This window comes from Crinia signifera, chromosome 3 (genome assembly GCF_055691185.1).
Source record: "Crinia signifera chromosome 3, ASM5569118v1, whole genome shotgun sequence".
NCBI lineage: Eukaryota > Metazoa > Chordata > Amphibia > Anura > Myobatrachidae > Crinia > Crinia signifera.
In genome coordinates this window covers 131,367,747-131,394,303 of record NC_139219.1, presented here as the reverse complement: position 1 = coordinate 131,394,303, position 26,557 = coordinate 131,367,747, and the positions used below count along the sequence as shown (strand labels likewise).

General features: G+C 44.7%; 1 long non-coding RNA gene across 1 annotated transcript; it reads left to right on the top strand.

Moving 5' to 3' along the window:
* The first annotated feature begins 8,646 nt into the window (after window positions 1-8,646).
* On the top strand, window positions 8,647-19,926 carry LOC146062576 (uncharacterized). Its single transcript, XR_014471402.1, has 3 exons — window positions 8,647-9,620; window positions 19,443-19,555; window positions 19,719-19,926. It is a non-coding gene; the product is annotated as an uncharacterized LOC146062576 (long non-coding RNA).
* Window positions 19,927-26,557: the final 6,631 nt, after the last annotated feature.

Sequence of the window (26,557 nt, the reverse complement as noted above, 5' to 3'; positions counted from 1 at the left end):
TTTGCCATTTTATCTTGGATGCCATCTTGCCACCTCAAACTCACTATTTCCAAAACAGAATTCATTATTTTCCCAACAGCCAAGTGTAGTTACCATACAGTATTGGTAGGGTCAGGCCTAAGCATTGCAAACCGTGGACACACTTGAACTCTGCTTCAGGATTTGTGATATCTGAATGCACAGTTAGTTCCTGTGCTTAAAGAAGCTTTGTTTTTTTATTTTTTAGAGAGGGAGAAGGGCTTCCATCTTCATTAGAAGCTGAACCACCTGTCATGAACAAAGGTCAAGGTCTTAGCCTTTCCTTGCCACTTCCTGTTGTAAATTGCATGTTGCCAAGTTAGCATTTCTCTTTATATGGTAACAATTGTTTATATTATTAATATTTATTATATTATTATTATTATTATTATTATTATTATTATTATTTAGGTTGTTGGGTTTTACATTCCCTCTATGACATTGTGCATCGGCCTGAGCAGACGATGTGGATGGAATTGCACATCAGTGTCCTGATTGGTACAAGTAGCTGATTTTATAGTTTGTTCTCTGTTCTGTATACTGAAATGTAAATGTGACAGAAAAAATAAAATAAGATGCCTTTCCCCCATACTCAGATGGGCAGGATGGAGGCAAAGTCAGATCCACAAAGCTGTGTGCCCTTACGCACTGCAGTAAATCATAGTAACATATTAAATAAGGCTGAAGTCCATCAAGTTCAACCTAGCTAACTTGTAACTACTGACTTGAGTAATTCATATCTATAGGATTCCCTTAGTGGCCAAAAATGTATCCAGTTTTGATTTCATTTCATTAACAGTAGCTACTGTAACCACCCCTGGCAATGAATTTCCGAATTTACTGCTCTAAGGGTGAAGAATCCTCTTCTTAATTCAGGTCAGAATTTATTTTCCTCAGTACATGCCCATGTGTCCTAAGTATAGGCCTGTTAGTGAACAAATCATCTCCCATTTCCATATCATTCCCAATCCTGTATTTGAATATACTAATCATATGGTGATATCTCCATTTCTCCAGTGAAAACATACTCAGCCTGGTTAACCTATCTTTGTATTTTAGTGATTCAAGACCTTTTACTAGCTTAGTCCCCCTTCTCTGTACTTGTTCCAAATAATGTATGTCCTTTTTAAGGTGCGGTGCCCAGAACTGAACACATTATTCCAAGTGCGGTCTCACCAATGCCTTGTAAACAGGCACTATCACATTGGCATCCCTTGAATCCATACCTCTTTTAAATGCATGCCAATGTCCGGTTTGCTTTTGCTGCTGCACTTGAGCAGTGTGCTCTATTACCCAATTTCTCATCTATGATGACCCCTAGTCCTTCTATACAGCAGAATTCCCTATAATAACTCCATTTCGCCTATAAGTAGCATGTTCATTTTTGTTCCCATAATTAATTACTTTACATTTATCAACGTTAAACTGCATTTTCCACCTTTCCGCCCACTTTTCCAGTTTGATTAAGTCACTTTGCAGTGTATCCACATCCTCTTCTGAGTTAATTTCCTTACTCAATTTTGTGTCATCTGTAAATATTGCATTTTTACTCTCTATGGAGGTTATTCTGATCGGAGCGGCCAAACGTGCGTACGTTCACTATTAACGTACGCTAGCCGTACGCGGCCGTTAGGGTTAGGTCCACCCACAAATCAGCCGCTTACGTACGGGCAGAAATACCGTAGAAGGGGAGTGGCGTACAAATGAGCGTACGGCAACGTACGCGGACGGCCCAGCCCTTGCACTCCGACAACAGGCGTACAACTGAGCGTACGGCGCCGTTTACGGACGTCTTTCGTCCGTCTCCCCACCGACTTCTTGCGGCTATCTGAGCGTACGCCAGCTTGCACGGATGGGTCCCTATTGTTTTCAATAGAAAAGTCAGCTTATGTCACCGCTCATACCCTTCATATATATGGACCTGCAAATCTTGCCTTTCAACTATAATTATGAAAATTAATTAATTGATTGAATTAATTAATGTGCAAAATAGTGGCCATGGGCTTAAAACATTGCTGAAACATCCTTTGTAGGTGTTAGATGTGGTTTATGTTATTGTATAATAAATACAAAACCTATGTTTGTATTAGAGTGAACACGTTGACACATGTCGACTTGTGTAGATTGAGTGTGCTACTGTGTAAAGTCTATGAAAGCACGTAGTGAATGTGTCGAACTGTTTAACAAATACCTACCTTAGCATATATAAGCAGGTCTTACAAAGATTCTTACCTTAAATTAAACAAACCTTTAAATGTAGAGAAGTATAGAAAGATAACCTTCCAATGTGTTAGAGTGCTGTGTGTGGCTTGCAGGTAGTGAATTCATGGTTTTGACTTAATAGACTGCAGCATTGCTTATTACATTCAGGTGTATGTGTTTGAGTAGTAATCCGCGTAAATTAGCTAACCTAGGCGCACGCTGGCATGCGGTATCTGTAGGGGTGGTTTGAGATGGCGGTTGGCGGCCGCCTGTTTTGTGTCCGAAATGAACGGTGCTTTAGTCGATCGTGCGGTAGTAGCACCGCTCATTTTTGGTGCACACCCCCGTGTACGCCCATATTTACGCCCATTTTCCCTCATTATTTCGGCCGCTCCCCTCAACACGCCCCTATGCCGCCCCCAATACCCGTACACTCGCGTACAGGTTTTTTCGCACATAGAGACCCGTCCGTAAGCGTTGGTGAGTGGTCGCGCCTGCGCATTAGCGAATGTACGCATGCGCAGATCATAAAAAATCCCGGGACGTACGCGTACGGCCCGGCCGCTCCAACCAGAATAAGGCCCTATGTCACTTCCTATATCATTAATGACTATATTGAACCCAATATTGAACCTTGGACTCCACTTTGGACCTTATCCCAGCTGGAATGTATGCCATTTACCACCACTCTCCCCGATTGTTCAACCAGTTTTTAACCCAATTACAAATTTTATGTCCTAACCCTAAACTACGTAGTTTCATTAATACATTTTTATGAGGCACTGGGTGACATTCTGTGCTCTGCGATTTCCGTTTTTTTGCGTTATTTAGACCACAAAATGGCGATATCGCATTTTTCATAGAAATCGCCAATTTAATGTGATGCGTTAAGGGGCAGAAATCGCATATTATGTGCGATAAGGTATGCGGACCAAAAGAGCGAGATTAATTCGCACTTTTATCGCATCCAGATGTTTTCCAATACAAAAGTATACAAATCGCTTATTTAATGCTATGCGCATTCGCAATTCGCACTTTTTAGGTGTCTAATTATCGCACTTTTTTCAGACCTGGTTCTGTTTGGCGATTTTGCACAGAACTCATTTTGGTCAAGTGCACACATTGTTAATTTCAACACAGGTGCCCTCATTATCACTCACAAACACCCCTACATAAACCCCAACATCAGTAAGGACACCTGTGAGGGTTTAAATCATGTAGATTTTGATGACTATTTTCAAGTTGCTTATCTGTGATGTGTCCCATTTGGAGGAGCTACGCAGGAGGGAGGAAGCTGCCCAACAGATCCTGGTAGCCCCCCCACTACTGGTTACCCCACGTATGTATGTTGGTCGCCTGTACCTGGACTACCTGTCGGATCAACAGGTTGTGGGGATGGTTACGCTGAACCCCATTACCCTGTTGGAGTTATATGAGCAGATGAGAGATGATTTTGACCATTTTGTGGGAGACAACTATGCAGTGTCTGCCCAGCACAAATTTATGTGTGCCCTCTACTATTTGTCCACAGCCTCCACTCAGTCTGTGACCTCATGGTCCTTGGTGGTATCACAGGCCACTTTGTCTAAGCATTTTACTCACCTGTTACTTGCTATAAAGAAGTTGTTGCGGACATACATCAGCAGCCGTTACTTTTCTGCTAAGCACATGTGCCCTGTACTCCAAAATGTACCAGTGTTTCAATTTATTGACCAATACCATCTGTAACCACCCACATTTAACCTAACACACAGTCCCCAACGGATGCACATGGTGGTGCTGACCTATCCCTTGCTGCTATGTAGCTTCTAAGTACTCTTGATACATGTATGAATGAAGTTTGCAGTCAAACATGGCTCACTGGTGTTGTGGAACTACATGTGCCAGCATGCCCAGACACACTACAACCATTACAGTCCAAACCATGAGTGTCAGAGCCTGCTGGAATATGTAGATCCGCAACCTTTGCCAGGCAAGGAGTTATACCACACTACTTTAGTGCAATCCCATAGTCATATACCATTACAATATGTTATAATTCACACATTAATTTATATTGAGAAAAAGACACAAACACAATGGTATGCGGTTAGCAATTTTTACTTCTGTTTTTTTTTTTTTTAACCATTCTGCATTTTGACATGTGGTAAATAACAACTGTGGGGCCATGTAAAAAGATGTTTGGCATTTCACTAACTAAACAAACAGATATAGCAGCTACCTTCTCCCAGCATCAGGCAGCCCTACACCACTTCTAGACCCTGCACTAAGCCCACCACGGGTCCTCACACTCCGACGGGGTGGGGAAGTGGGGGAGCCACTTATTGGGGTGCTGGATACACTGCTGAGGGTTGATGCAGTGCCACCTCCCACATTGGCTTCCTGCTGCTGTATTTGGGCCTGCATAGCTAGTAAGGCATTGGTCTGCGCTGTGCATGTTTGGGTTAGTGCTGTGAGACTTTGCGCCAGGCTTCCAATATGCCTATTCTGCTCCCTTATTGCAGCAGTTAGTTCTGCAAAACGGGTGTCAATGCTGTTGGCAATGCGCACATGAGTGCCTACACCTACCCGTACACTACGTGCAATTTTGCATAACTGAAGGAAGGTGTCACGCATGTACCCCTGTATATTACCTATTTGGAGGCTTTGGGAGGCCATGAATTCTAACTGTTTGTCCTTGAAATTAACCAAGGAGTTAGCTACTTGGGAAGCAGTAGCTGCTGTATGGGGTGGGTGGGTGGTTGGGGGTGGGTTGGGAGACACCCCACTTGGGGGAAGATCACTCTGTGACGAGGTCTGCATTTCTTCCTCTGCCGCAAAGGAGTCGACCGGATCAAGAATGATGTCCATTTCGTCTAGCACCAGTATTGAAGAATCTGTTGTGTTGCTCCCTAGTTGAATAACACCTGTGGATACAGATGAAGAGGTAAGTATTGATGCATATATAGGCCACACTGTCGTCAACACTGTTTTACATAGGGCTATAGATGGCTGACGCACATACCTGGGGGTGTTATGAACTTACACATGTACCCCGATACAGCATGTAACATTGACATTAATAATATGTCACATGCCTAGCTCAGATTACATTCATTTCTGTTGCAATGTAGCAGCAGGAGCTGAATGTAGTGTTAGATATTGTTGATGTGACGTGGGTGTGTGTACTGTATGTGTAATGGGGTGTTGTTTGTTCATTTACCTGCTTCCGCAGATTCAGCAGCAACGGGCCTTCTTTTCTTGGATGCGTGAGCACTTCGGGACGGACAATCTGTACAAGGAAAGATGGTCAGGCATTATTGACCTTGCTATGGCTAAGCATTTTCAGAAAACATGCATTGAATTAACAATAATGGACAATACCCAATGGATAAGGACTGCATTATTTCTTGACCACCTTTTTTTTTGTTTGTACGCAAATATTTTATTTAAAGCTTAGTAGTAAACTAGTGTACACATGACAACTATTGGTTACTCGGTGGTATGTAGGCATGGCAGCTAAACCACCAGTTCACCTCAGGGTTTTTGTACACATACAAGTTAGTCTGCTAGAAAGAATGGTACACTGTTAATCAATATGAGTAGTTGTGGAACTACAGGGCCCAGCATTATCAGCAATTTCAAAGTAGGAGCAGCCATTTTCTTGTGCATGACCTTGCTGGGCTATGTAGTTCCACAGCAGCACTTTACAAAGCATAACAATACAAGTGCACATTACAGGTATAATACATTGGCATGTATGTTAAAGTTTGCATGAGGTCACACTTACCAGCTCTCGGTGGCGTTTGTGGCCTATCGGAATCCGCCACATGCATGCCAGGCAGGACCTCAGGGGGGATGATGCGCTTCAGCTTCACCTCATACGCATTGTAGCTGACAGTGGTGGGGCTTCCTCCACCAGTCCTGGTGGCCTCCTCCATCTCCAGGGCCATTTGATGTTTCAACTGGCGTTTGATGTCGTTAAACCGCTTTTTTACATTGCGGACCAGGCGCTTGTGCTGACTCACAGCGTTCACCGCCTGGGTGATGTCCTTCCATATAGCCCTTTTGCTCTGTGCAGTGGTCTTGTAGTTGGTTTTTCCGAGCAAACGCTCAAACACTGGCATGATAGCCCGGACAAGTGCTACATTTTCTTCATACGAAAATCTCACCATCCGGCCACTTTTGGTGCGACCAGCTACCACCTCCTCCTCATTTTCACCACCAGCCATGTCGCCCTCCTCCTCCATGCCAGTGTCTTCCTCCTCCTCACCAGCATCTTCCTCCACCTCTGACATGTGGCCCTCCTGCAGCTGGTGTGGGGTATGGTCTAGGGCAGTGGTGGGGAACCTCAGGCCCGGGAGCCATATGCGGCCCCTCTAGCTGGTCTTAATGGCCCGCCCGGCGGCTTTGCCGGGAGTCAAGTACAGGGGAATTCTCGCAAGAGGTCGGTAGTTTTTGCGAGATTCCTCTTAATCAACAGCAGCAGGAGACTGTCAGGCCTATTCAGCGGCAGCCACCGGAGCGTGGGGCAGCTGCAGCAGGACAATTTGTAAGAGAAATTTTTACATATGGCCCCCAAAGGATTTTTTCCCCCATACAAACGGCCCTTGGCACAAAAAAGGTTCCCCACCCCTGGTCTAGGGCTTGGCTGTAGGATGGGGATGCCAGCGGATCCTCAACCTCCTCCTGCTGGGGCTGGACGGCCAGGGTCTGGGCTGAGGCTGGCCTTGCTGTGGCCATGCTGCCTGCCACACTGCTGCCTCTCACACTTGACTGGCTGCTGACACTGGTCCCTCTGCCACTGCTCCCTCTGCCACTGCTTCCTCTGCCACTGCTCCCTCTGCCACTCATCACTCTGCCACTGCTCCCTCTGCCACTCCTCACTCTGCCACCAACACCTCTTCCTGAACTCACACTTCCACTGCTCCTCTCCATGCTCCTTACTTCCTATCAAAGAGTGAAATGGCGCCAATGCCCCTTTATATAGGGGGTGTGATGCATAATGGAGGGGACACAGGTGGGCCAATAGGTTGTGGGGTTCTTAGTGATGCGGAGACAGTTTTGTAAATCGCACTCCGGTTGGTCCAAAACTCGCACATGACCGGCGGAAGAAATCGCACTTTTTTGTTACTAAAATTCACACTTTTTTGTTACTAAAAATCGCACCACTTCGCCGCAAATCGCCCCTCTTCGCACTTTTCAGCCTCCAATGCGCATCACATTAAATAATCGAATTTTGGCTGAAAAGTGCGATTTTGAAAAAGGCGATTTGCGGCGATGTGGTGCGCGAATAAAACATGCGCATTTAGCGCAAAGCATAGAATGTCACCCACTGTGTCAAAAGCTTTAGCAAAATCAAGCAGTATTGCATCAACAGATTTCCTTAAGTCCAGCCCCCCTACTGACTTCCTCATAGAAGCTAATTAAATTAGTCTGGCATAATCTATTTTGTGATGAACCCATGATAAGACTTATTTATTACTTTCTCCTGAAATTTTGGATACCATGGGTGACATTTATTAGAGATCGCTGTTGGGTTTTTGGCGATTTATATCGCAAAAACGGCCGTTTTTTTTTTTTTTCCCCAAATCGACTACTTAATGGGTGGCGATTTGCGGCATAAATCGTACTTTTTGCCGCTAATTCGCACTTTCTGAAGTGGCGATTTCCAACATCGCATCCAGATGTTTTCGCATTGAAAAATATACAAATCGCTAATTTAATGTCTGCCGCATTTGGAAATCGGCAGCAAAATGCGATTTTTGCCCCCCCAAAAAATAGACCAAGTACAGGGTGGCGATTTGCTTAAAATCACCAGCGTTTGAGTGTAGAAACGGTTAAATCTCTCACAGGTGACCCACATAGCACTTACTAACTCCCCTACATATACCCCCACATGATTATGGACACCTGTGAGGCTGTTTAAGATGGACATTTTGCAGAGTGGACTGGAGGTGCTAGTGTGTGAGCTGGGGCGTTTGGAGGAGCTACGCAGGAGGGATGATGCTGCTCACCAGATCCAGGTACCCCGACCACTCCGTGCTTCTCATCGGTACCGTGCTAGGGTGTACCTGGACTCCCTCTCTGATCAACAGGTGGTGGACATGTTTAGGTTGAACCGACAGAACCTGTTGAACTTATATGAGCAGGTGAGAGATGATTTGGACCCTTGTGGGGGGGGCAACTATGCAGTGTCTGGGCTGCAGAAATTAATGTGTGCCCTCCACTTGTTTGCCACAGGCTCCACTCAGTCTGTGAGCTCATGGGCCTTGGGGGTGTCACAAGCCACTTTCTCTAAACATTTTTCTCATGTGTTAAATGCATTAAAGAAGCTGTGGGGCACATATATCACATTCCCACGTTGTGAGTCCGAGTGGCAGGACCTGAAGGTGGCATTCTATCGGCTCTCAGCATTTTCAAATGTGCTGGGAGCCATAGACTGCACCCACATTGGGATTCGGGCCCCGCACGTGAGGGAGCATGTCTATGTGAATCGCAGGGGCAGACATTCCCTCAATGTGCAGGTGGTCTGCGATGCCAACCTCAGAATTCTCAGTGTGGTTGCAGGCTACCCTGGGAACTGCCATGATGCCTATATCCTGCGGCACTCAGCTCTCTGGGACCGTTTCCACAACAACACCATGCCAGAGGGCTGGCTACTTGGTAAGTCACTTACCACTGTTTACATGCTGTTTGCTTACCTATGTCTTTCCCTTTAACATCCATGTGTGGAACCTTCTAATCAAGAGTCATTTCTGTTGTAATTGTTTATACCAGCCCAAACAATATAGTATAGGCTGCTAATATTATGTACCAATTACCCACATGATATGTGACCACACAAATCCCTTTACATGTTAGGTGACTCAGGATATGGGTGTCATTCGTGGCTCATGACACCTCTGCGGAACCCACAAAGCCCTGCACAGCACCGCTACAATGCTGCACATATTGCTACCCGCAATGTAGTGGAACGCACCTTTGGGGTGCTGAAAAGCCGATTTCGGTGTTTGGACAGGTCAGCAGGTACACTGCTATACCACCCTGCCAAAGTGGTTTTGGTTGTCCAGGCTTGCTGCATGCTGCATAACATAGCTTTGGGTCAACCAAATTATGTAGATGTGGCCACTGCAGCAGTCGTGCAGGAAGCTCAAACTACTGATGTTGTAGTGCGAAGTACACGGAGGGGGGATGTGGTTCGTACACGGATGATCCTGCAGCATTTCACAGGTAATTTGTGTGTGTACAATGATTAGTAATGGGGAACCTGTAACACACATACATTGGTAACATTACATTTTTCCCTGTCCATGTTAATTGCCCAGAAGCAGACCAACAATAATGGCCAACCCCTGCAAGCTACCCCACCACAGCATACTTTATGCCTGGCAACATGATAACACCTATAACAATGTCAAGTAAGTACTGTAGTTTTCTGTGTGTACAAATGTTGGCAAATACAAATTAACATAGGCTTAACCCCTTCCTGACGCAGCATGTTTTTGCCTTCCTGACAGAGCCCTTTTTTTCAAATCTGACATGTATCACTTAAGTGGGGATAACTTTTTTTTGCTTTTACTTATCCCAGTGATTTTGAGATTGTTTTCTCGTGACACATTGTACTTCAAGTTAGTGGTATATTTGGGTCGATACAGTCTGTGTTTTTTTGTGAAAAATACCAAAATGTCGTAAAAAAATGGAAAATTTAGCAATTTTCAAAATGTTAAATTTTCTGCTTGTGAGACAAATAATCATACCACTCAAAAGAGTTAATAACTAACATAGACCATATGTCTACTTTATGTTTCCATCATTATTTCAGCCTCCTTTTAATTTTTTTGGACACTAGGAGGCTTAAAATATGAATAGCAAATTCTCAAATTTTCAAGAAAATTTCAAACACTGATTTTTTTAGGGACCAGTTCAGTTCTGATGTGACTTTGAGGGACTTGTATGTGAGACACCCCCATAAATGATGCCATTTCAAAAACTGCACCCCTCAAAGTATTCAAAACAGCATTTTGGAAGTTTATTAACCCTTTAGGTGTTTCACAGGAATTAAAACAAAGTGTAGGTGAAATTTCAAAATTTCATTTTTTTTGCAGATTTGCAATTTTAATACATTTTTCTAAGGAACACAGTAGATTTTACTAGAGAAATGTGACTAAAAATTGATTCCCCCAATTCTTTTGTTTTCATAAATATCCTATATGTGGCCCTAGTGTGCACGTTGACCAAACCACAGGCTTCATAATAGAAGGAGCACCTACTTGATTTTGGAGCCTCCTTTTTATGAGATTATTTTTTAGGCACCATGTAGGTTTCTAGGCACCATAAGATGCTAAAAGTTAGGAACCCCCCCCACAAGTGACCCCATTTTGCAAACTACACCCCTCAGGGAATTCATCTAGGGGTATAGTGTACATTTCAAACCCCCAGGGGTTTCACCAATTGTGGTACAACTGGGCAGTGACAATGAAAAATTAATTTTTTTACACAAAAATGCAGTTCTGGCTCCAAATTTTTCATTTTCACAAGGAATGAAGGAGACAAAGCACCCCAAAATCTGTGCCCCAATTTCTCCCGAGTACGACAATGCCTCACATGTGACCAAAAAATACCATTTGGGTGCATGGCAGGACTCAGAAGGGAAGGAGTGATTTTTGGATTTTGCAGCTCAGATTCTGGTGGAATGTTGGTGGGTGCTATGTCGCATTAGCAAGACCCCCGAAGCACCAATACAGTGGAACCCCCCCACAAGTGACCCCATTTTGCAAACTACACCCCTCAGGGAATTCATCTAGGGGTATAGTGTACATTTCAAACCCCCAGGGGTTTCACCAATTGTGGTACAACTGGGCAGTGAAAATGAAAAATTATTTTTTTTACACAAAAATGCAGTTCTGGCTCCAAATTTTTCATTTTCACAAGGAATGAAGGAGACAAAGCACCCCAAAATCTGTGCCCCAATTTCTCCCGAGTACGGCAATGCCTCACATGTGACCAAAAAATACCATTTGGGTGCATGGCAGGACTCAGAAGGGAAGGAGTGATTTTTGGATTTTGCAGCTCAGATTCTGGTGGAATGTTGGTGGGTGCTATGTCGCATTAGCAAGACCCCCGAAGCACCAATAGAGTGGAACCCCCACACAAGTGACCCCATTTTGCAAACTACACCCCTCAGGGAATTCATCTAGGGGTATAGTGTACATTTCAAACCCCCAGGGGTTTCACCAATTTTGATACAACTGGGCTGTGCAAATGAAAAATTACATTTTTTACACAAAAATGCAGTTCTGGCTCAAAATTTTTCATTTTCACAAGGAATGAAGGAGACAAAGCACCCCAAAATCTGTGCCCCAATTTCTCCCGAGTACGACAATGCCTCACATGTGACCAAAAATACCATTTGGGTGCATGGCAGGACTCAGAAGGGAAGGAGTGATTTTTGGATTTTGCAGCTCAGATTCTGGTGGAATGTTGGTGGGTGCTATGTCGCATTAGCAAGACCCCCGAAGCACCAATACAGTGGAACCCCCCCACAAGTGACCCCATTTTGCAAACTACACCCCTCAGGGAATTCATCTAGGGGTACAGTGTACATTTCAAACCCCCAGGGGTTTCACCAATTGTGGTACAACTGGGCAGTGAAAATGAAAAATTAATTTTTTTACACAAAAATGCAGTTCTGGCTCATTGTACTTCAAGTTAGTGGTATATTTGGGTCGATACAGTCTGTGTTTTTTTGTGAAAAATACCAAAATGTCGTAAAAAAATGGAAAATTTAGCAATTTTCAAAATGTTAAATTTTCTGCTTGTGAGACAAATAATCATACCACTCAAAAGAGTTAATAACTAACATAGACCATATGTCTACTTTATGTTTCCATCATTATTTCAGCCTCCTTTTAATTTTTTTGGACACTAGGAGGCTTAAAATATGAATAGCAAATTCTCAAATTTTCAAGAAAATTTCAAACACTGATTTTTTTAGGGACCAGTTCAGTTCTGATGTGACTTTGAGGGACTTGTATGTGAGACACCCCCATAAATGATGCCATTTCAAAAACTGCACCCCTCACAGTATTCAAAACAGCATTTTGGAAGTTTATTAACCCTTTAGGTGTTTCACAGGAATTAAAACAAAGTGTAGGTGAAATTTCAAAATTTCATTTTTTTTGCAGATTTGCAATTTTAATACATTTTTCTAAGGAACACAGTAGATTTTACTAGAGAAATGTGACTAAAAATTGATTCCCCCAATTCTTTTGTTTTCATAAATATCCTATATGTGGCCCTAGTGTGCACGTTGACCAAACCACAGGCTTCATAATAGAAGGAGCACCTACTTGATTTTGGAGCCTCCTTTTTATGAGATTATTTTTTAGGCACCATGTAGGTTTCTAGGCACCATAAGATGCTAAAAGTTAGGAACCCCCCCCCACAAGTGACCCCATTTTGCAAACTACACCCCTCAGTGAATTCATCTAGGGGTATAGTGTACATTTCAAACCCCCAGGGGTTTCACCAATTGTGGTACAACTGGGCAGTGAAAATGAAAAATTAATTTTTTTACACAAAAATGCAGTTCTGGCTCCAAATTTTTCATTTTCACAAGGAATGGAGGAGACAAAGCACCCCAAAATCTGTGCCCCAATTTCTCCCGAGTACGACAATGCCTCACATGTGACCAAAAAATACCATTTGGGTGCATGGCAGGACTCAGAAGGGAAGGAGTGATTTTTGGATTTTGCAGCTCAGATTCTGGTGGAATGTTGGTGGGTGCTATGTCGCATTAGCAAGACCCCCGAAGCACCAATACAGTGGAACCCCCCCACAAGTGACCCCATTTTGCAAACTACACCCCTCAGGGAATTCATCTAGGGGTATAGTGTACATTTCAAACCCCCAGGGGTTTCACCAATTGTGGTACAACTGGGCAGTGAAAATGAAAAATTAATTTTTTTACACAAAAATGCAGTTCTGGCTCCAAATTTTTCATTTTCACAAGGAATGAAGGAGACAAAGCACCCCAAAATCTGTGCCCCAATTTCTCCCGAGTACGGCAATGCCTCACATGTGACCAAAAAATACCATTTGGGTGTATGGCAGGACTCAGAAGGGAAGGAGTGATTTTTGGATTTTGCAGCTCAGATTCTGGTGGAATGTTGGTGGGTGCTATGTCGCATTAGCAAGACCCCCGAAGCACCAATAGAGTGGAACCCCCACACAAGTGACCCCATTTTGCAAACTACACCCCTCAGGGAATTCATCTAGGGGTATAGTGTACATTTCAAACCCCCAGGGGTTTCACCAATTTTGATACAACTGGGCTGTGCAAATGAAAAATTACATTTTTTACACAAAAATGCAGTTCTGGCTCAAAATTTTTCATTTTCACAAGGAATGAAGGAGACAAAGCACCCCAAAATCTGTGCCCCAATTTCTCCCGAGTACGACAATGCCTCACATGTGACCAAAAATACCATTTGGGTGCATGGCAGGACTCAGAAGGGAAGGAGTGATTTTTGGATTTTGCAGCTCAGATTCTGGTGGAATGTTGGTGGGTGCTATGTCGCATTAGCAAGACCCCCGAAGCACCAATACAGTGGAACCCCCCCACAAGTGACCCCATTTTGCAAACTACACCCCTCAGGGAATTCATCTAGGGGTACAGTGTACATTTCAAACCCCCAGGGGTTTCACCAATTGTGGTACAACTGGGCAGTGAAAATGAAAAATTAATTTTTTTACACAAAAATGCAGTTCTGGCTCCAAATTTTTCATTTTCACAAGGAATGAAGGAGACAAAGCACCCCAAAATCTGTGCCCCAATTTCTCCCGAGTACGGCAATGCCTCACATGTGACCAAAAAATACCATTTGGGTGCATGGCAGGACTCAGAAGGGAAGGAGTGATTTTTGGATTTTGCAGCTCAGATTCTGGTGGAATGTTGGTGGGTGCTATGTCGCATTAGCAAGACCCCCGAAGCACCAATACAGTGGAACCCCCCACAAGTGACCCCATTTTGCAAACTACACCCCTCAGGGAATTCATCTAGGGGTATAGTGTACATTTCAAACCCCCAGGGGTTTCACCAATTTTGATACAACTGGGCTGTGCAAATGAAAAATTACATTTTTTACACAAAAATGCAGTTCTGGCTCAAAATTTTTAATTTTCACAAGGAATGAAGGAGACAAAGCACCCCAAAATCTGTGCCCCAATTTCTCCCGAGTACGGCAATGCCTCACATGTGACCAAAAAATACCATTTGGGTGCATGGCAGGACTCAGAAGGGAAGGAGTGATTTTTGGATTTTGCAGCTCAGATTCTGGTGGAATGTTGGTGGGTGCTATGTCGCATTAGCAAGACCCCCGAAGCACCAATACAGTGGAACCCCCCCACAAGTGACCCCATTTTGCAAACTACACCCCTCAGGGAATTCATCTAGGGGTATAGTGTACATTTCAAACCCCCAGGGGTTTCACCAATTGTGGTACAACTGGGCAGTGAAAATGAAAAATTAAATTTTTTACACAAAAATGCAGTTCTGGCTCCAAATTTTTCATTTTCACAAGGAATGAAGGAGACAAAGCACCCCAAAATCTGTGCCCCAATTTCTCCCGAGTACGACAATGCCTCATGTGTGACCAAAAAATGGCAGGACTCAGAAGGGAAGGAGTGATATTTGGATTTTGCAGCACAGATTCTGGTGGAATGTTGGTGGGTGCTATGTCGCATTAGCAAGACCCCCGAAGCACCAATACAGTGGAACCCCCCCACAAGTGACCCCATTTTGCAAACTACACCCCTCAGGGAATTCATCTAGGGGTATAGTGTACATTTCAAACCCCCCAGGGGTTTCACCAATATTGATACAACTGGGCTGTGCAAATGAAAAATTACATTTTTTACACAAAAATGCAGTTCTGGCTCAAAATTTTTCATTTTCACAAGGAATGAAGGAGACAAAGCACCCCAAAATCTGTGCCCCAATTTCTCCCGAGTATGGCAATGCCTCATATGTGACCAAAAATACCAGTTGGGTGCATGGCAGGACTCAGAAGGGAAGGAGTGATTTTTGGATTTTGCAGCTCAGATTCTGGTGGAATGAATGGTGGGTGCTATGTGGCATTAGCAAGACCCCCGAAGCACGGTGAAATGATGAACCTAATAATCCATAGATGTGTGGTATATTTTAAAACACTCCTTTATACATAGGCCGGGTTTGTCGGGGCAAGTTTCACAGTGGAAAATAGTATCCTTTCTTATTCCCTTTTTATAGCAAACTTTGCACCTTTTTTGTGTCCTGCCCTTTCTTGCAGTGGAGGGGATTTCGTTAGGAAAATGCTGCCCTGGTACAATACGGGGGCCAGTACTAGAAGTACTGGGGCCCTCTGCCTGCTGGTTCCCAAATATTAGGCCCTTTATGACTTCCTCTTGAAAGTGCATAAATGTCCCCCTCTGGCTGGTAGAACGGAATAGCACGTAAGCGTTATACAGTGCCATCTGGATGATATACACGGCCAGCTTCTTGTACCAGATTTTTGTTTTCCGCAGGGGACTGTACGGCTTCAGTACCTGATCTGAAAGATCCACTCCGCCCATGTACTTATTGTAATCTAGGATACAATTAGGTTTTGAGGTGTGGGTACTGGTACCTCGTACAGGGATGGAGGTGGTACTGTCTCCATGAATTGTTGTCAGTATAAGGACATCCCTCTTGTCCTTATATTTGACCAATAACATATTTTCGGTGGATTGTGCCCTGCTTTCACCCCTTCTCAGTACTTGGGCAATGTGCGTTTTTGGGAGGCCTCTTTGGTTCTTGCGCACAGTACCGCAAGCTGCTGTACCTCTTGAACCAAGGGCCTTAAACAGGGGGATGCTAGTGTAAAAGTTATCCACATAGAGGTGATAACCTTTATCCAGGAAGGGGTGCACTAAATCCCAGACAATTTTTCCACTAACACCTACGAGGGAGGGGGGGCATTCTGGCGGTTCAATTCTTGAATCCTTCCCTTCATATACCCTAAACCTGTGGGTGTACCCTGAGGTGCTTTCACACAGTTTATACATTTTTATGCCATACCTTGCCCTCTTACTGGGAAGGTACTGGCGGAATTTAACCCTTCCTTTAAAATGTATAAGGGACTCGTCGATACAAATAAATTTTTCAGGGATGTACATCTCTGCAAATTTGGCACTGAAATGATCAATGACCGGCCTGACTTTGAATAGCCGGTCAAAGGTGGGATCATCTCTGGGTGGGCACTGTGCATTATCGGTGTAATGTAAAAATTTAAGGATTGTCTCAAAACGAGTCCGAGTCATGGCCATACGGTAAAATGGGGTGCTGTACAGAACATCTGTACTCCAATATTGCCTAATTTCTGGCTTTTTTACTATGCCCATATGTAACACCAGACCCCAAAACGTCATCATCTCTACTGCATCTACAGGGGTCCACCTAGCAAATGATGACGTGGGGTTTTGAGCAATAAACTGCTGGGCATATAAATTACTTTGGTCCACCATTAAATTTATAAAATCATCAGAGAAAAATAATTTGAAAAAGTCAATTTCTCTGAGACCTGTTGAATCAAATTGGATTCCTGGGATGGCCAAAAACTCAGGAACCTGGGGCTCAAAATTGTCTGGTGGTGGGGTCCATACGGGATCAATCATTTGGGGGGGGGGTCTCAGCTGCTCTACGGGGGCGTCTTTGAGGGGGTCCCTTATCACTAGAATCCTTCAAATTCCCCGCTTGCATCACTGGCTGTGTCAGAGTCAGAGGCAAGCATGGCATATGCCTCCTCCGCTGAATACATTCTTCTGGATGACTGGGATGACATTTGGGATGACATTTGGGATGCCATTTTTATTTTTGTGTTTCTGTAAGTGTAATGTTTCAACACGTGTATAGTGTAGGGGGGGTACAAACTTTATTTCAACACGGGGGTATGTAGTGTGTAGTGTGTATGTAGTGCAGAAAGAAAAATACTTTATACAGGAATTTGATCCCAATAAAAAAAAAAAAAATTGAAGGGGTTAAAAAAAAAAAAAAAAAAAAGGTCCCGCGCCAAAAATTGAGCACAGATGTTGGTCAGTAACGTCCGTCACTGAACAGCGCTCAAAGGCAACAGGACACCCACAAAAGCAACGTGGGTGTAAAAACAATAAAAAAAAAAAATAAACCACAGCACTCTCCAAAAAATAAACAATTTAAAAAAACTGCAGAAAAAAAATTATATCAACCCTGTGCCAAAAATGCTGTTCAGTGATGTACGTCACTGATCAGCGGCCACAGGACACCCACAAAAGCAACGTGGGTGTAATAAACCACAGCACTCTCCAAAAAAAAAAAAAAAAAAAATTTAAAAAAACTGCAGAAAAAAAATGATATCAACCCTGTGCCAAAAATGCTGTTCAGTGATGTACGTCACTGATCAGCGGCCACAGGACACCCACAAAAGCAACGTGGGTGTAAAAACAAAACCCCACTGCACTCTCCAAAAAAAAAAAAAAAACTGCAGATCAGTGATGGGCAGCAGGCACACAACTGTGGGTGCAACCTGACAGGGTATATATAAAAAAAAAAACCTGGACCCCCAAAAAGTTGCTGATCAGTTAATTAATTTAAACTGATCAGCACAAAAGGGGGGGCAGCAGGGGGGGCAGCAGTCAGTTGCACAGGCAGCACAACCTTTGGTGCAACTGACAGGTATATATATAAAAAAAAAAAAAAAAAAGTTGCTGATCAGCACAGATATGCTGATCAGCACAAAAGGGGTGCAGCAGACACAAAACATAGCACTCTCTATCACTCTCTGTCACTCTCTGTCACTATCTGTCACTATCTCTCACTATCTGTGACTCTATGACACTGCAGCAGCAGCACACAGGAAGTCACAAGATCCAGGAAGCATCCAGCTGCTGGCAGCACGCTACCAGCGGTGATCAGTGGTGATCAGGTAAGTATCAGGCAAGGTTCAGGTATGTATAGCACGACAGAGTGGCCGGTGACCGCTCTGCACGCAATTCCAGACCGGAATGGCGTCTGCAGCGCAGTCACCGTTAGTTTAAATGACGCGCCTTGGCTGTGATTGGTCCGTCGGTCCGGGACAGCAGACATGTTTAAACTGTCACCGCGTCTATAGACGCGGGGACAGTTTAAAGTCATGACGTATATATACGTCATGTGTCGGGAAGTACATCCCGGCCATGACGTATATATACGTCAAATGTCGGGAAGGGGTTAATGGATGGAGGTGACATGGATCATTGATCTCAGGTGCTTGAAATGTTGCAAAACAAGTGGCGCCTACATACAGTATGCAATTCCCAATGCTTATCCCCTTCAAATGTGACTATTTCCTTAAAATTCCATGACAAATAAGCACACACAACCCAAAGTCCCGTGTCTGCTAAAATGTGACTAGTTGACAATACATAATAGAACAGTGTGGGTAATCATTTGTAAAGAATGACAACAAGTTTGCTGGATGCAAATAATTTTTACTTGCAGAAAAATTTAGCCATAGGCCATAGCATATGAAACATTTGCAGGAACAATCACTGCATGAGTGAAGGAAAAAAAAAATGAACATGATACACATGTAAATGCAAAGAACATTATTCATGTTTAAATACAGCCCGGGTATTAGCACCCTTACCACTAGTGGCACCACCACCCCTAGTACGGACACTACGCCGTGGGGGAGTAGTGGGGGACCCACTCATGGGTGTGGAGGATACACTACTGCTTTGGGTAGATGTGGTTTGGTGCTAACCTAACAAAGTAGTTGCACTGAGGCTGATTTGTGTTTGTAGGGACATCAACGCAGTTGTTTGCCCATTAATAGCTTGGGTCTGTTCAACCATATTGGCATTTAGACCTCTAAAATTAGTAGTTTGACCCTGAATGGCTTGGCCAATTTCTGCTAAGCGTGTGTCTAATGTGGAGACAAGACGAATTTGTGTCCCTACATTAGCCCGCACACTTTGAGAAATTCGTCTCATTTGCAGAGCTATGTTACACACATACCCCTTCACCGTTTCTAGTTGGGTGGTCTGCACCTCCATAAAAGCTAGTTGTTTCCCCTTAAAAAGATGGATGGATTGCGCCAACTCCTCCACACTAGTGGGGGTGTTGGTGGCTGCAATGATTGGGGGCTGCTGCCTATGTGACTGCGTATAGGGGGCCTCATTGACTGGGTGTGCTTGGTTTTGTGCAGGTTCCAACGATGGCACCGTCTCCAGGATGATTTCACTCATGTCGTCCATATTTTGCATGGAATCCGTTGGTTCAGGCATCGGTTGTGAAGGACCTACACATGAGAAAAGAGTGGTAAGTATGCTATGCAGATTGGTGTATGGTGGGTCATGTTACCTTAGTTGGAATGGTTAGGTGTTGCTCATGCATTATGCATTGGCACAGGCTACTGTGGTGGGGACAACCATGTGTGAATTGCGCAATGTGTGTGTGTAACACTATGATATCTCACCTGCAGACTGGACAGTGTGAACAATCGGATGTGGCTGATGTTGGTCAACAGCAGGCTGGGACTCCAGAGCTGGAGCTGTTTGAAAGAAGAAGACATTTTCCATTATTATCATTTGCACCTAACTGGCACTTTTCCAAATATGCAGATAAAAACTTTACCTCAATCAAACTTTTTTACCCTGATATGATTACATAAGGAATGTGAAGACTTTGAACTGAAGTGGTTATTTGAGAATTATGACTGTGAACGATATTTTGAATCCACTTGCAAATAACAGGAAAGACCAGCAGATTACACATGTAAAGGTGACTGTAAAGTGCTTTTCCAACTACCCAGAGGATTGATATGGATTAACAATCAAGTACACTGCAGCCCTACAGTGATTAGGACAGCACACATTAATTGGATCTGTGGAACTACATAACCCAGCAAAATGCACAGTCCATTATTTAGCAATGCAAGGTAGCAAAATGTGATTTTGCTGGGATATGTAGTTCCACACACAGCAATCTTTTGGACACATAAAGCATAGCACCATAATAGCATGCGCACATGACATAGCAAAATGTTACATTGACATGTGTGGACACTTACCAGTTGGCGGTGGAGTGGGGGGCCTGTCTGTGTCGGCAATGTGGATGCCGGGAAGCACCTCCGGTGGCCTCTCATAGGCCTTAAAGCGGACCTCCTGCCTAGGGCCACCTCCTGTGCGACAGGCCTCTTTCTTCTCCAGGGCAAGCTTGGCTTTGAGGAGGCGCTTGATGTCATTGTATCGCTTTTTGACGTTGCGCACACTCCTCTTGTGTGTGCTAACTGCATTTACCGCGAAGGTGATACTGTCCCACATCCCCTTCTTCCTTGCCACACTTGTGCGATGATGGTGAGGACCAAGTAGGCGGTCATACAGGGGCAAGAGTGCACGCACCAGGGCCATATTCTCCTCATAAGAGAACCTGACTTTCCTCCCACTAGCTGTACGTGCTGCATCATCCTCCTCCACATTTTCAGCCTCACCCTCTTCCTCCTCCTCCTCCTCCTCCTGTCCTGGTTCTTCCCCCAGCACCTCCAAGTCAGCTTCCTCTGCCTCCTGCACAGGCCAGTCCACCTCAGAGAAATCCCCCTCTTGCAGCTCCTCCTCTGTGTGCCTGGCACGTTCCTCCTGTGAGGACACCTGGCTTGTGCCTGCTTCTTCCTCATCCTCCATAGCCACCTGCTCAGCTTCCACCATGTGGCCTCTCCCTGGCGCAGCTCTTGCTGGGAGCATGCTGGCTCTCCCTGTCCTGCCTCTGGCAGTGCTGCCTCTCACTCCCCTACCTCTCCCAGTCGTTGGGGTATTTAGGCCCAAGCTGGCTGTCCCTCTGCCTCCTCTGCACCTAACAAATCCTCCTCCTCTCCTCTCCATCTCAAACGCCTTACTCCCTTTCAAAGGGTAAAATGGCGTATGCGCCCCTTTATATAGGGGGTGTGATGCGTATTGCAAGGGACTAAGGTGGGCCAATAGGTTAGCATGTTGTATGGGCTGTTCAGGTGTATTGGTGTAAATCGCATTCCGGTTGGCCGCAAATACGCACATGACCTAACCCGGAAATCGCACTTTTATGGCGTATTACATCGACTCAATTCGCACCTTATCGCTGTCTATCGCCATCTATCGCACTTTTCAGGCGGCTTTGCGCCAGCCATTCCATACGCGGTTTCTGAGAAAAAATGCGATATAAAAAAATGGCGATACACGGCGATTTGAGTTAAAATCGCATTTTCACAAAAACGGTCAACACAATAAATCTCGCCCCATCTCTTATTATTCCTTCTAATTTTTTCCCCACAATGGATGTACGGGTGACCAGTCTATAATTTTTAGGTTTAGTTTTGCTACCTTTCTTCCATATTGGTACTACGTTAGCTATGCGCCAGTCCCTTGGTACCATCCCCAAGTTTATTGATTCCTTAAATATCAAATATAATGGTAGTGCTATGACAGAACTCAATTATTTTAGTGTCCTAGGGTGTATTTCTTCAGGGCCAGGAGATTTGTTACTATATAGGTTCTGTAATCTATTTTTGAATATTTCTTCACTCAAACATACAGTTTGGGAGCAATCAAGAGCATTTAATCTGTGGGACATCTTCTAAAGATTCTACCCTTGTAAATACTGAAGCAAAAAAATTCAATAAAAAATTCCGCTTTCGGTACTTGTGTAATAGCACGGCGCCTGTTATGTAGTTAGCGTAGCGTCTCTGTCAGAATCAGCGTAGTGTTCGCACGACCACTAAGCCTCGCGAAATCCGGCGCCGGGAGATGACGTTCTGACCACGTGGACGGACCCGAGTCAGGCGGGAATCTCCGAGCACTGCTCGGAACCGGGCTCGGAATGATGACGTTCGTGGGGGCTCGGATCTCTGGAATCCGAGTCTGCACATCACTAGCGGCCAGTGTAGTTTGCGTAGTCAGTCAGAAGTAGCATAGTGTTCCCGCGGCCAGCGTAGTCAGGGTCCCTGTCAGAAGTAGCGTACTGTTCCCGCGGCCAGCGTAGTCAGTCAGCATTACGCAGTTACCGTAGTCAGTCAGAGGTGAAGGTCAATTGACTGCGGAATGGCTGCAGAACCTCTCACGATGTTTAACCTGCTGCAGACAGAGGAGGAGTCGGTGGCTTTTTTTCAGCAGCACCATTTGCTGCCACTAACACAAACCTGTGTTAATGGACACCCAAAGCGCTTGAGTATGAAGGAGTGCATGTGGTGCTTCCACATTAAAACCTGTCGTAAGAAGATAAGTTTCCGTGCGTCACATTGGTTTCTGGGGTGTCGTATCCCATTTCTTACCCTCATCCGTTTTATTTATTCATGGGCAGAGGAGCTCACAAGCATATCGTTTTGTGAGCGACAACTAAAGTTGTTGAACAAAACCACCATGCTGTACAATAACCTTATGTGGGAGGCCGGCACCTTGGACTTAATGTCGCAGCCCCAATGCCGGATTGGCGGTCCGGGAAAAATAGTTGAGGCGGACGAGAGTCTGTTTGTACAGAGAAAAAGTCATGTAGGACGCATGCTGCCTCAACAGTGGTTGTTTGGAGGCATATCCAGAGACACCGGTGAGTGTTTTATAATGCCTGTGGACAGACGTGACGCCAGTACCCTGATGTCTGCCATCAACAAATATATAGAACCGGGGACAACTATATACTCTGATTGCTGGCGTGCATATAACACTCAACAGCTGGAGCAGGCAGGGTACCACCATGCACGGGTAAACCACCTCTATAATTTTGTTGATCCGGAGACTGGGGTTCATGCCCAAAACATTGAACACCATTGAGGATCTTGTAAGTGGCATAACAAAAGGCAAAGGGGCACTGCACGCTAAAATCTGGACTCCTATTTCCAGGAGTTCATGCGGATCATTCATATACCTCTAAATAATTCCTTCCAGTTTATATTCTTTAAGGACTCCTCTAACTTTCCAAAGTTTGCTCTTCTGAAATTTAAGGACCTAGTTGCTCCAATATAATTATCTTTGTTAAAATTTAAATCAAATTTGATCATATTAGAAACATAGACATATACAATTTGACGGCAGATAATAACCACTTGGCCCATCTAGTCTGCCCCTTTTTTAAACATGTTACCTCAAACCATATTTGATCCTTATTTCTTTGTAAGGAAATCAATATGCCTATCCTAAGCATGCTGAAATTGCTCTACTGTATTTGAGTCTACCACCTCTGATGGGAGGCTCTTCCACTTATCCACTACCAATTCTGTCATTTTCCTCAAATTTCCCCTGAATCTTCCTCCCTCTTGTTTCAGTGCATGTCCTCATGTTCTGTAGCTCCTCTTCATGTGAAGAATGTCTGCCACCTGTATCTTGTTAAAACTCTTGATATATTTGAAAGTTTCTCTTGCCCGCTCCACCTTTCCTTTCTCTGCTCTAAACTATACATATTAAGATTTTTTTAGTCTTTCCTGGTACATTTTCTGATGTAGGCCATGCACCATTTTAGTTGCCCTTCTTTGTACAGTCTCTAATGTATTTATATTCTTCTGGAGAAATGGCCTCCAGAACTGAATACAGTACTCTAGATGATGTCATACCAATGACCTATACAGTGGCATTATTACTTCTTTCTTTCTACTGCTGATACTTCTCTCTGTGCATCCAAACATCTGCCTTTTTAATTGCTTTGTTACATTGCCTACCTGCCTTTAAGTCCCCTGAAATAGTGACACCTACTGTAGATCACTCTCTTCCTTAGTAGTTTCCATTATAGTGCCATTTATACTATATTTAGTCTTTGGATTTTTCAGACCCATGTGCATGATTTTGCCTTTTTTGGCATTAAACTGCAGTTGCCATGGTCTTGTCCACTCCTCTAATCTAGATCATCAATCATTTGTTTTACCCCTCCTGGTGTGTCTACCCTGTTACATACCTTTGTGTCATCTGCAAAAAGGCACATTTTACCCTCAATTCCATTTGCAATATTACCAATTAAGATATTAAAAAGCAAGCCAGTCCAAGCAGTGGTGTAGCTATATGCCACGGTGCCTGGAAAAAGGGTATGTTTTGCAACCCCTGATTTGTAGTAGGCGAGGCTCTTGCTCAGCGAAAAGGGAGTGTGGCCTAACATTATACCACACACCTTAATGACCATTCCACATTTTTGGGAACTTTGTAATACCCATTACACATAAAGCTGCATGCCGTAATGCCAATTACACATAAGGCCACATATGATGCCCATTACTTACTATATAACAAACCATAATGCCCATTACACATTTGACACCTACAGTAAGTGCACTTACAGATGGAGCTCGGGCCATCTTTGCAGGGGATGGCGGAAGATTCGCCAGCCGCCATCCCCTGCCAGCCGCCGTAAGGGGACGCGCACGCACAAGATGCACACGCGTCCCCTTACAACAGGGCTCCCCCGCCACCTCGCCGAGGGTCGCCCCGGGTCCCTTCCACCTTACTGCCCCCCCCCCCAACCCTGTCCGTCTCCCTGAAGCGGAGACAGACAGGGTTCCCGTCCCCCCCGCTGACGGGAAACTGAGACTTGCGTGCGTGTGAGACGCATGCGCATCTCAGTCAGATGGAGCGCCTCTCCACCGGTGATCGCCAGCGGACAGATTCTGGCGATCCCGGAACAATAGCGAGAGGCGCTCCATCTGTACCTACATACTTGATGCCAAGGGGCTTCATGCTCGATGCCAAGGGGCTTCATGCTCTTTGCCAAGGGGGACTGAAATTGCTCATTGCCAAGGGGTTGCCGGGTGGATGCCAGGAGCCAGGAGCTGGGTTGCTGGGTGGGGGAACGGGTGGTATGCTGGCTGGCTGGGTGGGCTGGCGCGCTGGCTAGTTGGGCGGTTGGCAACTAGGTGGGCATGCGGCGTGGCTTCATACTGCCAGGCGTGACCTCTGCCTGCACAGCGTGACCTCTGATCTCATCTGAGAGGTCACGCTGCGCAGTGCAGCTCTGCCGTGTAACGGGAGAAGCCGGGCAGCGCCTGAGCACCGCAGTCCAATCCCGAAATCCCGGGATTGAAATCCCGATGTTTTGGGGGCCAAATCCCGGGATTGGCCACCCTACTCATTGCCAAGGAGACTGAAATTTCTCATTGCCAAGGGGAGAATAAAATCCTACTGCAGCCCGCTCCAACAGCTGGGCAGAAAGAGCGGTGCATTGCCCGGCTGCCTGCAACTATTTTCAGGTCTCTCACTGGACCGCTAGCCAATAGGCACTTGCAGTCCAGCAGCCACCAATGCAGCTCCTGATTGGCTGCAAGACCGGAAGCGCCTATTGATTAGCAGTCCAACAGGAAACTTGAATTTTTGTCCTGTCTTCTCCGCCGTCCAGCTGTGGCTCACACAGCTGATATTGTAAGCCACGGCTGGGCGGCTCAGGAGTCAAGACAGAGGAGTCGGCGGGTGAGCCGGTGAGCTGGGCATGTGGGGAGAGGGGCGGCAGAGTGGCTCTGGCGCCCTGTGATGTTTGTAGCCCATAGCTTGTGCTATTCTCTCGCTATGCCCCTGGGTCCAAGTACAGATCCCTGGGGTACTCCACTTGTAACCTTTCCCTCCTTTGACTGTATTCCATTTACTACAACTCTCTGTTTTGTGTCCTGCAACCAAGATCTTATCAATTCAACCATCTTAGATTCCAATCCCAGGCTTTTAACTTTATTTAACAGTCTGCAATGTGGGACAGTGTGAAAAGCCTTACCAAAGTCTAGATAAACCACCTTGATCTATTACTTAAGTCACCCAGTCAAAAAAAAACTCAATAAGATTTGTTTGACATGATCTACCCCCAGTAAAACCATGCTGTTTCGGATCCTGCAAGTTGCTGGTTTTGGGATATTCTACAACTATTTGTTTTAAGAGTTGTAATCAATTTCACTACACAGATGTAAGGCTCACTGGTCGATAGTTGCTTACCTCTACCGGTACTTGTGTATTAGCTTAGTGGGCTATTCTGCGTAGAAAAATCGCATCGTCTATAGTGCTGTTTTATATGTGATATCCATGTTAACTGCACAGGAGTGCTTATACAATAAAATATCACATAGAATCCCATGGCACCAAATGCGATGGGATGCAATGCAATGCGATATTTCATTGTATCATTGTTTCATTGTAATACAACAATTTATAAACTTAAAAATTAAAAAAAATGATGACATTAATGGAAAAAAACTGTCAATCTGCCAATTACAGCAGTGTCAGCGCATGCAGGATACGTTCAAATGGCTTCTCTCCTGCAAAACACTTCCGCCACAGGAACTCCTCCAAAAGTCATTTGATTGTCTGAGTGTGGACACCTGTATCGGGGTCTATGAAG